A 13581-nucleotide genomic window follows, 5' to 3' on the forward strand; every position below is an offset into this window, starting at 1 on the left:
ATATATTAAATTTATTATATAATAATATTAGTATTATTCCAAAAATTTAGCACAAAATGATAGGGTGGTGATGTATTTTGTAAAAAGTAAATATAAAAATTTCTGTGTGGCCGGGCCTGCTCAAAACTTGTTTCAACATGCCCAGACATGTATTTCTCACTGGGACTTTCACGAATGCTTTGTCTAAATAAAACACTCAGCTGATGTTGTGTAAATAAAGCTGCTGTTATTTAAATGTGTGTGTGTGTACGTGTTTTCAGTCAAAAAATCCTCTGTAGCAAAAACTTTATAGCAGTATAGAATAGTTTATTTCAAAGCGTAAAATTTTACATGGAGAGCCAATGGCTTTTAGAGACAGTTTTTCACTTCTTAGGTGATGTTGTTGGTGTTTCTTGGTCCGAGTCAGATACTTTCAGGCATTCCAGATGATCACGATTAATGACATTGCCCATAACAGAAAATGGTATGTTCAGCTCGGCCGTACCTTTCATAAGGCTGCCCCAGCCTTTAGGCAGGCATTTAGTAGTCCTGGCATGAGTCTGAAGCAAGTTGACCAAGTCGAGCATGTTAGACCCCTTGATTAGCATCCCTTTGCAGATGAAACCCCCTTGATCATCCCAAGAAGAAATCTCCTTGTGCTGGCTCAGCTTAGTAAGCAGTACTTTAGCATTTTTCCTGTATCGGGCATGCACGTTATCCAATACTTCCTGAATGACCGTGTCAGGTTCTGTGGAGGTTTCTAGGTGGTATACGGCTTCTAGAGGAGTCTGTTCCAGCAGAAATAGTTAATTTCCCTCTGTCCAGATCACCCTGCTTTATGTAGGTCAGGTATTTCTGAAGCATGGATGCATACATGTTAGCTTTATCATATTTGGCTAAACCCAGTCTTTGGAGAATATCCCTCATTTCTATTTCCAACAAGCAGGTTGCCTCAGTTCTGATATTTTCCTGAGGCAGTGGGGGAGCCCTTAATTGTTCCAGCTCATGTTTGGGCACCAGGAACATTTTTTCTGTGTGCTCCATCACCGGCTAGCCAAAAGCCCTGTAATCAGAGAAAGAGCAAAACTTAGCAGAGGTCAGATAAATCCCCCAGACTATTTCACCAGCTGTTTTTTTTTAAGAGGTAATCTTTTGTTACTTAGACTTGTTATGATCCCACCTCTCTTTTTCAGCACATGAATTTGATGCTGTGTCAAAAGGATGTTTCCTTTTAAGGTGTTCAGAGCAATTTCTGAAATGGCTGCTACTAAATCATCAGAGGCCGAGAAGCGTATAGTTTTTCCCTGCTGTGGGGTGGATTGAAGGAGAAGTTTCAAGAGAGCCAAATTTCTTTTACATGGCTAGACATGTTCCCCTTCCACCATCTCGAGAGCTAAGAAGAGGCCGCTGCTACATCATCTTTTTATTCCCACCTGTTGTTTTTTTAAAGGTGTAAGCAGCCAGTTGATCGGGAGGAAAAAGCCCTGTTCTTAATCTAAAAGCATCCAGGGTAGAAGCATTTAAATCAACCACCAGATAAGGTGTTTTAATGGCATCCTCAAAAGCTTCTAGAAAGAACTGGGCCTTACCTGGGTACATCTGCAGCACCAGGGACACTATCTGTAGATTACCCCTGGGGTTTTTAAACAAAACCATGTATTTTGTGTTAAGGGCAATGGTGCGGCTCCTTTTCCCTTGACAGAAAACATTTTGAACTATATACATAATGCTAAGATTCCAAGGGTGCACATACTTGGTAAAGGCTTTCTCGATTTCACCTCTGTCACCAGGAGAGTCCATCAAATCATCTACTACAACCATATTTATTTTATTAGGAGGAAACAAACAGTCGTCGTTGAGACTGTCCGGTAGACCTTCCACAAACCTGATAAAAGGATATTTACAAACCAGTTCTTTATACAAAGGCTGCCAACAGATATAGCACCACACAATATTCTCAGGCATAACAGATATTTTATCAGCGTGATCCAAAAGGTTTTTTATAAAGTAACTTTTACCACAGTTGCTAGGGCCTGCCAAAATCACAGAAAAGGGGTGCTTCCAATGTATATCCATCTTTAAAGGCTGTTAAAGTTTTCTGTGAGGACCCTTTTGTCATAAACGACTTTCTGCATTTTTCTCAAGATTTTAGTTTCTATTGTTCACTTGCTTTTGTTCCTGACGATAGAGCGCTGTTGTATCACAATTGTTTTAGGGGTGTCCACAGCAGGGTTTGCCCCATAATCTAGAACAAGATCTCTCAAGGTTTCAAAGTTGACTTTTTTCACTGTTGGCCACATTCAGGGTAATCCCTTTGACCTTCAAGCAAACCTTTCCCCTGGACAAGTTGTACTCATAGGTTTTCGGACCAGCCAACACAAACTCTGTGATGTGTTCATCTGGTGGGATTTTACTGGAGAGCTCACCTAAATAATTGCCTGGCGGGGAGTTCCAATCTCCCTTGTAGCTCACAAATATCACAGAATGTGTGTTGTGGTACAGACATCAGTCTTGCAAGCTGTCTAACAGCTCGTAAAACTCTAAGCATGCATAAGCAGTGGTGAAACAGGCTATAAAGATGTATATTTTACCAGAGACAGTGTAATGCTCTTTGGTGTGTTTCCAGGACACGCAGGCTGCCTCATCATCAATAAAGTTACAAGATGAAATTTCATAGGTGGGAGAAATGAGGTAGCCAAAGAGTTCTTTGGGGTCTCTAACAATGCTCATGTTGGGCAAGTTGGTTCTCTGACCAAATTTGCCCCACAAAGAATTTAGAAACTATTTTGCTATTTGGCTCTTTGCAGGGTTGGGTTTGATATGCTCTGGGCGTAAGGCTACACCTTCTTTTTGCAAGAAATTGAGGTGCATTTTTATGTACTGTGAAAAAAGGGTGCTAGACTGACTTCACAGCAAAATGCCAGACTTCATAGAATTGAGCTACTCTGTATCCCTTGGCGATAGCTTAATTCAATTCTGACATGCACTACGTACCCAAGAGGGCCCCCTCTTCATCAGTGTGGTCAGACTTTTGCTGTCTTGTTTCTGCACAGAGGTGGCACAGCATGAACATAAGTATCCCGTTCACCCTGGTGGGTAGCACAGGAAAAAGTAGGTTTCGCAGTGGCTACAGTTTCACCCTGGCTATTCCAAAATAGCTCAACAGGGATTGGAAATTGTCTTGAATGATTTCAGGGTGTCTGGCTGGGATTCCTTCATTTTGTTTATAAAGGGGTAAAGACTGGTAAAATAATAGTGTATTTGTTTGCCGGGTTTAGTTTGGTAATATAGACAGATAGTATTAGTTCTCCCCCCAAAAAGGGCATCCCTAGGCACCAGTGGAGAACGCAGTGGGGTTTTCTTTAAAAAATCTGCCAGCTCCCCATCCGATTCTAACCGAGCCCTCCACTCGTGCTCCCAAATGGTCCTAACGGTAAACCCCTCTCTCTTGAGATAATCGGCCTTGTGCAATGCCTGATAATTGAGAAACCTGAAGGCGGTTCTCATCAATGGGTTCTGGTCTTTCTCATTGTAGCAAGTGACACAGCCATGGAAAAAACATCCATTAAATTCGAACAGCGTAAGTTCCCCATCAATGCTGGCATAGCTGTCTAAAAAATAGGGGCCTACCTGAAATTCTCCACCCTGTAAAGCATGTTGAATTTGAATATTTTCTTTCTCCGAAATGTACATTAGCCACTGAATAGATGAGGTTGAAAACCTCTTTTTCTGTCTGTGATAGTTGTTTGCGGGGAGAAGCGCTATGGTCCGTGGTTCCAAAAACATAAACCTGTACATGGCCATGCAGACAGAGGCCAGCGTGATGTATTGAAAAGGATCTATGCAGCATACTACATTTTGGAGTTCACCATCTACTTTCATTCGGTCTACCCACCGTGTCATTTTTATAATCTCATCTCTGTAGAGGCAGCAGGCTTCTTTCAAAATTTTTATGTCCTGCTGGCAATAATAGGCCAGCTTCTTTTGCATGTCAAAAGTCATATTGTGGTTATTCTGATACAATTCTAAAAACTGTCCTTTCTCACCAGATATCATATTTTGAAAGCCACAATACTCCATCTTTGGGAGAGATCCCACATAATTTTGGTTTTCTGCTGTTAAAAAAATGTGGATTTGCATCCTTCAAACCTCATTGCATCCTTCAAACCTGCCTGTGGAAGCTTGCTAAGTTTCATTGGCAAAAAGTTTAAAGAATCTATGAAACGGATGCCTAGCCTGGTCACTTCAATACACATGAGTTTACCACCCTGATTGATTAGTTTCACGCCCATTTTTTCCTTCAATAACTGGCTGACAACAAAGTAATGATCGTAGCCTTTGGTGTCGTGAGCTATGAAGGTGTAGACCTTGAACTTTTTATCCATAAAGATCTTAATAAAATCAGACAGGCACTCTTCGCCCTTAAACTCCCAAGTGCTTTCTAGCTTTTTGGGCTTAGCTTTACAAGACTTTTGGCGGGTTTTGCCTTCAGCTTTCTGCAAGTGTTTTTCCCCCTGTCTTTAGCTCCATTGCAAAAATGTAGTTGGGCACATGCATCCCTGTCTCCTGCACATATTCAGAATCATAAAAAATGTGCCCCTCGCCTTCTTCAGGCTCTTTAATCTGATGCATAAAGCACCAGTGTTTGTTTACATCTGTGATTTTCTCATAACACTGTTTGCACTGCCACCCCTTGCATTCATGCTTTTTGTCCATGTAAGATTTACACTCATCGCACAGAGATTTAGTCAGACATTCAATCTGTTTTTCAGAGGCCAGAGCAACGTGCCTTTCTAAACACTCTTTGGAATGACAGAACAGCTTACAATTAGGGCACCTCTGTGTCCTGCCCACATTTTCAGAGCACTTTGGGCTCAGGCAAAGATGACATCAGAACCTGCACGTGTGGCTATGGCTGTACAACATCTGACAAAGATCGCAATAATTTCTCATGCCAAACACCTTTTTCACATCCAAAATACCATAATAATGTTCACCATATAGCAGAAGAAAACAGGTGTCAGGGTATCTGGGTGTGTCCTGTGTTTTAAATAAACTGCACCCAGTTTTTTCCTTATGCATCACGATGTGAATGTTAACATGTTCAAGGTCTTCAAACAAAGGTAGTTGATGGAGCATAACCTTTTGATATATAGACATGTCTAATTTCCTATGCAGTTCTTTGGCACCATCTGGCAACTCGACATCTCTGGCCCGTCTACGTTTTGTAATAGCCAATAGACTGCATGCAAAACACAGGTTAGTATCATAGGTATTCAAGTCAATTAAATACTTCTGCTTTTTAGTAATGATCTGGGAATAGGGGGTAGAGTTTATAACTCTACGAATTCCACCTCTCTGGCCTTTCACAATGACCACAACCAGCCAAAATGTCAAATCGAGTAATATTTCTCTCTGGCTTTGTAACAGGTTACCGAACCACGATAAAAACAGCTCTGGGGTCAAATTGTTTAAATTAATAGTTCATGAGTATAAACAGTTTGCCATGCTATCTGCCTGAATACGTAACTGTGCATAGTCATTGCCTCTGAATTTCTGTCGGAGTTCTGCTACAATTTTTTCCACCCCTTGGGTTATGGCTTTATATGCCATGTGTAATGGCACATGCTCCAAATTCACAAAACAAAACTCCTCAGTGTACCTCATGCCACCAAACCTGGCTACAGACCACTCTTGCCTTCTCACCCGTACCATCCAGTAAAACATCCTCTGATGACTCAGGAAACCCAGGGGCGCTCTAAACTGTCTTCTACACTAGATTTGTTATCCCAACCCTCTGACCCTCCAGGTCTTGATGGTGGTGGAGGCCTGGGTGGTCTGGGAACATTTGAGGGACCCTCTAACGGTCTTCCTAAATCATAGTCACCATCTCCCCTCTCTGACTCTGTGGGTCCTGGTGAAAGGTCAGGTCTGGGAGGCTGGGGTACATTTGAGGGACCCTCTAACAGGCTTCCTAAACCATATTCTCTAACCCCTATCTCTGGCTCTGGGGGTTCTGGTGAAGGGTCAGGACTGGAAGGAGGAGAAGTGATTGAGGGATCCCTAGGTGATTTTTTTCCCCCCTCAACCAGTATTTAGCCTTCCCCACACTCCTCTTTAACCAGGCCCTTACTTTTCACCCTGTGAGCCACTTGCTGGTTTCCTACCCATTCTTACCCCCGTATTTACCATGACTCCCCCTCTTATGATACAGACCACCACTGCTGTCTGAGTTACACAGACTACGTCCTCTCTGGGTAAAATTTACCCAAGGCTGTCTTGGGGTTGTAGTGAGTGGGCCTACAGGCATTGTGAAAGAATTCGTATCCACCCCTGCTTGCCTTAGCATGGTATCAGGTAAACAGAGGGGTCATTTGGAAAAGCAGATAGAGCTGGTGGGGTTGCCACCCAAATCCCACCCCCTCTACTCATTCCAATTGGTTCAGCATCATTCTTGGCAGGTCTGAGGCCTCTGAAACCTCTGCCAATTGGCTAGGAGTGATGGGGCAGAATATTAAAGGGTTCACACCACCACCCTGCCACCCCCTAAACCATGTCTGTGCTCTGGTGGGTGGCTAGATCAGTATGGGACCTGATAGATCATAAATACACCATGTGGTCTAGGGCAGTTCTTGCAGCCTGAGGGGTTGGGCTTTGGGGGTCTGCATAGGCTGTCCTTCTGATGCCATGGACCATGTGGTGCTGAAGTCACACACCATGTGACTGGAGGTGGGGGCGGAGTTGCTGATGTCACCTACTACATGACTGGGGTCAGGGGATGGGGCTGATGATGACACACACCATACAAGGGGAACGGGGTGGGGCTAAAGGGGGGTGGGACTTCTGGTCCCGCCCACCTGTCACATTTGCAGTGAAGGGCAGTGAGCCTATATACTACTGGCTGCCTAGCAGCAGTAGAGCTGCAGCTTTGGGCAATGCCTAGCTTATGACCTGATGGTTAGACTACTTTACTAAAGAACAAGTTCAGTTTCAAATTTCCTCTGAGTAAAAAGAGACTGAAACCCACATCTCCTGCTTCCTGGTCAAATCTCCTAGTTACTGGGCTAGAACACTTCTCCATTCAACACCTTTGACTAAAAGTTTGGAACCTTCCAAGGTGATTCTATTGCACACTACTCAAATTCAGCTTTCTGAGCATTCTAAATAAGGGTTAGAAGAAGCATAGCTGAATAGACCACAAACTGCCAAAAATGCAGTTATGTGACTACAGAAGTGCAATTAGGCACACACACAAATGAAATAAAAATTAACTGCATCTCAGTTACTGGGAATTTATTTTCTTTATAACATTCCTTCACCAAAAGTAAGATAGAGATCAGGAATAAGCAAGATTTGCAAAACATATTTTTGATGAGTTTTTTGTAGCAGGCTTTTTAATACAACAAATGCTTGTACTCACCGTCGATGACAAACCTGGAGAACCTCAATGAAAAGGAGCTCATTCTAGTCTTCAGCAACCAGGAGGGACAAAGGAACAGCAGTGTGGAATTCCTCCAGCACCTCCATAATTTCAAGGAGTGAAACCAGAGAAAAATAAAATGAGGAAAATTAATTGCCCAACCCCTCTATAAGTTTAAATGCTTGCTGAATATTTAGTGAAGACAAAGAAACAATTCTTTACCATCCATTTAATGCTAAGATATATAACGTCAAATATTGTTTGTTGAAGCTGGTCAAACTTAGAGAAAGATTGTGGTCATCACTCTACAACCCCTATCCCTCTATTTAATCCATTGCACGTCAGTTGGAAAAAACCTGCCTGCTTACAAAAAGTATTTTATGTGGAGAGGGCATTTGAGGACTACTGAATTAATGGCCATATGCAAAAAATTCAAAAGTTCAGTTATACTATCACTAGAATGGTCTGTTGGCATAATTCCTCTTGACATTTGTAGGGTCTATTAACCTCCAAGGACATTCACTTCTACGTGCACTCCAAGAGCAGCATATGCTGCTCAATGTTTACTACTCAGTACAACATGCTATAGCTTTGCTGATACAACATGCTATGGCTTTGCTGATTTTGCTCAACTTTAAAATTGTACTTTATTATATTTTATTGAAATAGTTTTATGTCCTCATGTTTTCAGACTTTACTTATTGTTTCCCCAAAAGATCTTTTTTCTTAATTTAATAGTCTGAACCTCTTGCTCTGTGAACCACACATCTTGCTGGAAGCCTGAACTGACCTTTTTTGCCATAGAAAATATACTGTTCTTCCACAGTACAACACACCAATGTTGGTAATCAATTATTTTCTTTTCTGGAAATAGTCACATTTTAAGAAAAGGGCAAAACTTGTGAAACATGAGTTAACCCTCTTCAGAGTGGTTAGAGGCATTGCAGGTTCCCTTTCACACTGTTTATTTTCTTACTGACAAAAGTTCCTTTTTGCCTTCAGGCTTCATTCCAACTGTGTTTTATGAAAGAATGAAACAATGCCATCTGTCAGTCGTTTCCTCCCAATATTGAAGTGACTCCCTATTAAGAACTGTAGTATGTTTGAAAATAGAGGAGAAGAGGCAATGCCTTTTATGTCAGTTACTAAAAAGGAACTGAGTAAATTAGAACTGAGTAACTGGAACTGACATTATTGTCATTTTATTTATGTCCAGACAATTGAATATTGGGAATGTTGATGCTATATATGAAAGAGTAATAGCAAAGAATGAAAAGGATATATGAGCATTTCAGGTCCTTTAAACAATATTTTGCAGTGATACTACAATGTAATGATATGATGCAATTTTAGCACTTTAATTTAAACAGTGAACATAAAGTAAGTAAATTATTATACCACATATTTATGTAAAAGTACTGTCAACAGATTTAGACTTCCAGATCTATTTGTCTTTTGGAGAAAGATAGAACTTTCATAACATAAGTATTTTCTCCCATTATTTTATGTCTATAATAAAAGGTTTTGGCTTCAGGCATGGGCACAGGAACATGTGGATCTCTTCCTAATTGTTATGTGTGAATAGCTGAGAATGATTCAAATTCAGCAAAAACACTCCAACTTAACACTCCTTCATCCAGGGTTAAAGTTGGAGTGTGCTTGCTGCATGTGAATCAGTCTCACCTTGTTCACACAAAAAATATCAGCTGCTGTCCTTTTCAAAGCACCTCTTCTGAAAGTCTAGAAGATAGCTATACCCCTTAGTCTAGAACAGTGGTTTTCAACCTTTTTTTCACTTGTGGACCCCTTAAAAATTGAATGGAATGGCAGAGCCCTTTGGAAATTTCAAATGGAGGTGTGGATGCCTTTGAACTGAAAGTGGAGGTATTCACACATTTTTTATTGATCATAGTCATCTTTTGTGGGGCCCTTAGGCATAACTGAAGACCTACAGGTTGAGAAACACTGGTTTAGAAGATATATGTCAGGATTCCCCAGAATTACTATTGTGTCTAATGGTGAAACATGTCTTTCCATTTAATTACACTAAAAATGTTCAGTATCAACTTGATACTATTCCCTATTAACACTTTTAGTATATGAGAGATGTTTTGAAAATGAATGGGCATATCTACACAAGGTGCTAACTGCATAACAGCCAAATAATACTGTGCAGCAGTGTCACAGCAGCAATAGTGCTAATACGCTACTATGCAATATTATTAGGCTACTGCCCAGTAGCCTAATAGTAAAAAAAAATGCCATCACTAAAAAGGTGTTTGCCAGTGCTACTGCACAGTAACTCCAGTTACTGTGCATTTATTTACCACTTGATTATACAAGTGCTAAATAAATATGCAATAACAACTGCTCAGTAGAGTCTCATGTAGACATACCCAATGGTCATGTCCAGATGAATGCAACCATGAGGTATGTGGTGCTGCAGACACATCCACAGTGCCACATACCACACATTGAATTGTTCTCCATGCTGCAAGGGAGCAGTGCTGAGGGTTTTTTTGACCTCTTGGTATCCAGGGTCAAAAAAGCCTACCGAACAACAACAACAAAAAAAGTGCAGTGGCTCATACAGCGGCAATGTGTGATGTCCAATCCCAGAGCCAAACCAGCCAGAGCAACACTCTGGCTGCCAGGCAGACTCTGGGTGGCAGGATCGCTGCTGCTGCAGTCCCAGGAGACCCCCAAGGCCCCAAGTAAGGCTTCTGGGGCCAACTTAGTGCTGGCCCCAGCATTCCCTACCCCATCTGAGGTAACCTGCTGTGCACCAGAGCTCATGTGGCATGGGTGTTCCCTGGGGACAACTATCAGCAGCACAAGCTGCACCACTGCTAGTTGTCCCCAGGGCACCACACATGCACGCAGGTCTGGATGCAGCCTAGGAGGGAAATGACTGCACTGCTGTATATTACAATAGCTATATTGCTCCTAGTAAGGAGCTCCACTAAAGACGATATTGCAGTACAAGCTATGCTGTTGAGTAATGGAAGCAGAATCTGGCCAACACTGAAAAATTGTAGTTGTTCAATGCTTTACATTTACTAGTGTTTTGATTTCAGTTCATGGTAAGCAGCATCTGACTACCCTTCAGGATCAGGCACTTTGCATTTTTTTAAAGACTGAAACATAGGGAAAAATGTTTTTTCCATGTAGGCAAAATGTCTACAGCATAATAAGAACTGAATGGCAGAAATTTAATAACACTCATATTCTCTTGTTTAATTTCATCCATTCCATCCCAACTGTATTTAGTTGTTTAGGTACCAATATTGATCATTATAGATGTTACTGTATATAAATTAAGTAAAATCATATTGTCTCTCAATAGTCAGATAATCTTTATAAAGTTAGATCTTTTAAAATTTTAAGTAGATGAGGCCTTTGGATATCTAAGCACTGCTCTTCTTCACATTTCTCTGTCAAAACCTTTCTAGTAATAAGGTGCACAGAAGCTAAACAAAATACTCAGTTACACTGAAACATACAGAGAGGTTTCCTGACTTGTGTTCTGAGGGCATGATTCATATTACTCACACTCATGTAAATAAGGGGTGATTCAATCAGTCTTACTGGAAGGACCAGTTATCTATCTATCTATCTGTCTATCTATTGACAGATAGATAGATAGATAGATAGATAGATAGATAGATAGATAGATAGCTATCTTTATATATATATACACATACATTCTGTGTAGGTAAGATGAAAAACTAACAAAAACGCAGCTCAAAGTTTCATTCATTTTGCTTTTTGACTGACGTTACACATGATAGAAATATATATAGGATATAAATCCTCACACTTCAGCACATGAAACAATGTCTAATTTCCTGGCTTTAGGGGGAAAAAAAATCTTATTTTTGTGGGTTGTTACATGGTTGCCTATTGCATGGTTTCTTCTACCTTTCTCTGAATCTTTTTGAACAAATCATTGCTAGAGACAGGATACAAGATTATGCAGACTACTGGCCTGATTCAGTATATTCCTATGTTCAACATCACATTATGCTGTCAAGTCTAATTTGCTATCCAATTTTACCCTTCTAAGCTTCTGGATATTAATGTTTTCTAGAACACTTTCTCTCATACTAAGTATTTTTATTTTATACTATGTTATGTAGCACATGTTTACATTTTCCCAAGCTGTTTCTTGTTTTACTATTCTATGCCTGAATTTCTAATATCTCCTTACTGCTTTTGGGGGCTTTGTTTGTTTTTTCTTGTCTTTTCCTTTTGCCTTACTGACATTCAAATCTCCTCCCAGTTTAGTATGTTCATTAATGTGTTCTTATGTCATTCTCAAGAGAACTTACGAAGATGCTAAGCAAAACTAGCTCAATTTTTTTAGGCTTTTGGTGCCTCTGTAAACAGACTGACCAACAAAATATTTTGCCATTATTACAGCCTATTGCTTACTCATTCTAAGTTTAAACAATTCACTACAAATTATTTTTTACATGCAAGATAGAAGACATTGTATCAAAACCTTTTCTAAAATCCAACCACATTATCTGTATCATATTATCTTCCAATATTTTGTTTAATTACATTAAAGTAGCAACAGCAGCAACTTATCAAGTAATTTCTGATACTGGTGTCTGGTAGATAGTGAATGGGGTCTAGGAATCAAAGGTCATGGTACTAATCCTGTCTTTGGCACTAGCGTGTTGTGTGGCCCAGTAACATAACTGAGATGGGATGACTGAGGTAGCACCCAGGTTCCAAGCTGAGGTTGGCTGTGGGAACAGCTGCCCCTGCAGCTACATAGCTACACTAGTAGCATGGCAGCAGCCCAATGCCACTGTTCCAGGCAGCCGGGTGCATTGTTATTACTTCTGGTGTAACTGGGCAAATGTCTTTTACACCTTTTCCTGCTTGTTTTTCAAAGGCTATATATTATCACAAGTTTTTGCAGTCCTTGCTACAATGAGGTTTTGGCCTGGTGGAGGCCTCAAGTGCTACAAATTTGCAGATAAATCTCTGCTTCACCTTTTTCTCCTTGCTTGCAATACTTAAAACATTCCTGTAATCAGAGTGTTGATAATCCCGTGATGTGCCAACCATTATTTTGTGTACACCTACTAGACATTAGAAGATGCATCTCTTAAGATTCTCCAAAGATGTTATAATGATGCTATTTTAATGTATTCCTTATCAACTTGTCTTTTCCATGGCCTTCTATTGCTTCTCCATTATATGATGCTCAGTGCCTGTTTATGTGTTCCACCCCCACTTTAAGAATTGTGATTGTTTTCCTCCTTCTTTGGGTATTGGCTCTTACAGCCCTGGATTAATCTTTACCATTGTGACAGCTAGGCCCAGAAGTTGAATCACAGTTATAAAGTTAACATCTGAAGCCAGAATGGTAGAAAGAGAGTGAATAACCAGCATTTATAGACAAGAGACAACAGAGAAAATACATATTTTCAGTGCAGTTTTGAAAATCAAATATCAATGAAATGGAGAGAGGTAAAGCATAAAAGTATACTTATCTTAAAGGTAAATTCCTACCTTCATCCCTGATGGTTATCTACCATGTATCTATGGCGACTATCGACCATTTCCCAAGATTTATCTTTCTTTAAGGATCTCCCATTTTGAGACTCCTGAGCTAGAAATTGCTGTCTTTTCTAGTTTTAAGTTAAAAGTAAGGTAAAAAAGATGTTAATCTGTGTATAAGCTATAAAATAAAATAAAAAAATACCTGTGTTAGAACAGTTATGTGAAAGTATAGATGGGCAGGACACTTTCATAAAATGTTGAATGGCTCTGCATGTTTGAATCACTTAGTAAAAACAGGTCTGTTCCTACATAGTCCATTTTCTGCCAGTACCTGCCAATAACCAAATAGTATTCCAGATAAATGGTACAGTCTAATTTTTTAATCTCTGTGGGACAAAATTTTAAAATACTGAATTTCTTGCTGTTACTAGAATCATGATACTACAGTTTTGAGAAAATATTTGCCTTTTTTTTAATGCCAGGCAAGGTTCATAGATGGTAAGGTCGGAAGGGACCTTGGAAGTTAATCAGGTCCAGCCCCCTGCACCAAACAGGAAAGACAACTGGGGGTCAGGTGACCCAGCAACGTGACTGTCCAGTCTCCTCTTGAAGATTTTTAGGGTAGGTGATTACACCACCTCTGGAGGGAGCTTATTCCAGAG

This window comes from Crocodylus siamensis, chromosome 1 (assembly GCF_052110815.1).
Source record: "Crocodylus siamensis isolate JL-2025a chromosome 1, ASM5211081v1, whole genome shotgun sequence".
NCBI classification, from domain to species: domain Eukaryota; kingdom Metazoa; phylum Chordata; order Crocodylia; family Crocodylidae; genus Crocodylus; species Crocodylus siamensis.